Source organism: Chiloscyllium punctatum, chromosome 28 (assembly GCF_047496795.1).
Source record: "Chiloscyllium punctatum isolate Juve2018m chromosome 28, sChiPun1.3, whole genome shotgun sequence".
NCBI lineage: Eukaryota > Metazoa > Chordata > Chondrichthyes > Orectolobiformes > Hemiscylliidae > Chiloscyllium > Chiloscyllium punctatum.
In genome coordinates this window covers 37,091,023-37,093,359 of record NC_092766.1, presented here as the reverse complement: position 1 = coordinate 37,093,359, position 2,337 = coordinate 37,091,023, and the positions used below count along the sequence as shown (strand labels likewise).

General features: G+C 45.9%; 1 non-coding gene across 1 annotated transcript; it reads right to left on the bottom strand.

Annotated features, from left to right (window-relative positions):
* Positions 1-1,267: 1,267 nt before the first annotated feature.
* Positions 1,268-1,349, bottom strand: trnal-uaa (transfer RNA leucine (anticodon UAA)). The gene has a single exon. It is a non-coding gene; the product is annotated as a tRNA-Leu (tRNA).
* Positions 1,350-2,337: the final 988 nt, after the last annotated feature.

Below are 2,337 nucleotides of genomic sequence, written 5' to 3'. Positions count from 1 at the left end.
GGAACGTTTCATAAACAAAACTCCTGTCTCGCAAATAAGAAGTGGGAAAAGTTGTTGGCAGGAAGAATAGAGAAAGTGTTGACTGTGAGGACTCTGTCTCGTCAGCAGGTGGGATTCCTTACACTCCAAACAGGAATGATTGGGTTTCCTTAGGGAATTTCCCAATTGATTGGGAAATTGATTGGGAAATCAATTGATTGATTGATTTCCCAAGCGACATAAAGATGAGGATAAAAATATGCAAATATTTATATTGAGTCTTAAATCCAGAGACAAGTGCTAAATAGATAATAATGTTCTGAAGGAATAATAGCTGAGAAATGGAAAATGTAAATGATGACATTTGTGATTGGGAGGAATGAACTGGATCCTTGTAAATTGCAATGCCGGGTGAAATATGCTCAGTATGAAATGACACACTCATCAATCGTGAGCCAGGCCCAGTTACTTTAGTCCGAGAGCATGAGATGCTTAATCTCAGGGCCGTAGGTTCAAGCCTCCCGATGGGCCCTTTCCCTCCTTTAAAGAAATCCAGCTCTCTGCTCCCCTTGCAGTATTGTAACCCAGTGTAGGGGTTGGTTTGGACACGTCGATCCGACTGTGTTTGATCACACCTCGGTTTCTGAGTGAAAGCTGTCTCCACTTGCCCATAAGATGGAATCCCATCTGCTGACGAGACAGAGTCCTCACAGTCAACACTCTCTCTATTCTTCCTGCCAACAACTTTTCCCACTTCTTATTTGCGAGACAGGAGTTTTGTTTATGAAACGTTCCAAGAACAGGAACAATCCTCTGAAGCCGTGTCCAATATAAAGTGGAATGGTTGTCCCTTTCACACGGGAAGAGCCGTTCCTGGGGAAGGATTTTCCAGGTGTTGTGTCCCAGGGCTGAGCAGGAAGCCGCTGATTGAAGCTGCAGTCGCCGCTTTCTGTTGGCAGCGGGGCCTTGGAGAGATTGGGGCCACATCCAGCTGCAGGCTCGGGTGGGTTCTCGTGTCGGGACATGGTTGGTCTCAATGCTTGAACTGAAATAATTGAGGGTCGGTGCTAAAGGCGGGCTCGAACCACCAAACTTCCAGCCAAATGCACTGACTATTTGAGATATGCAGATATCCGAAAGCAGAGGGGTTGAGGAGGGCACGACAGCAAGGACTCACACTGTTTTCAGACTCAGTCGGAATGAGTTGACCTGAGCAGCGGCAAACACAACAACGAAGACGCAGAGTTACGGCTCTCTTCAACTGCCTGTAGCATAACAACCGCGATTTTGGTAGCGGTGGGATTCGAACCCACGACTCGATAGAGACTGGAGCTTAAATCCAGCGCGTTAGACCACTCGGCCACACTACCACAGAGGCGCAGTGTGCCAAAATCTCATTACTAGCGTTTCAGCGTCGATTCACTTCAGGCACGAACAGATCACGCATTCAGTAACGAACGTGGTGCAATTTCGAAAGTATTTGAAAGGGTTTCCAAGGTTTGCACTGTTTGGACAATAGCACGAAGCTGAATTGTCTTCGACAGTTTTCCCTGGAACTTCAGGGCTGAGGAATGGCCTTACAGAATTTTAAAGTCATGAGGCAGACGGACAGGGAAAAGAGTCAGGGAGTAATTTTTCACAAGGCACATGAGTTCAAAGCGAGATTACATTGGTTTAATATGAGAACAGTAACATTTAAAGGGGATGTGAGGGACACTTGTTTTGAACACAGACATTTCCGTGTGTACAGAATGAATTGCCATATTTAGTGTCAGAGACTGGTGCGCTCACAACATTTCAAAGGCAGCTGAAAGGGTTCGGAGAGATAAGGGACAAATTTTTGCAAATATTGGTTAGATTAATTTCGGTTATCTGTTTAGCAGTGGCAAGTTAGATAGCAGGGTCTGTTTCCGTGCTTGGCAACTCTGAGACGCTCCAGAAGCTGACACCAGCTTGAATTGACCATTTACTAAAAAACGCGTGGTGTTTGTTACTCAGCGTGTTGGGCTATTTTTCCTGGAGGGTGGAGTTTGGCCTGAAGAAAAATACCACACAAATTGTGTTACCCCGTCAGCACTCCAGCGAATCCAAAAACTGACAGCTCTTAGCGTGGAACAGAAGCAAAACAGAAAAGGCGGCCCCATTGCCAGACACACTGGCATGCTGACTTTGAGGGAGTGCGAGTCGTCTATGTCATGTACTGCTCACACAAATGGCAGCGAGACAATTCCAAACCGTGCTTCCAAACAGACTGGAGCTTTAATGCATTGTCAAGTCCCAGAAAGTGCTCAAGTAACATCCAACAAAACAGAACAACAATGAACCATGAGAAGTGAAGATGACCAATTCCATTCTTGA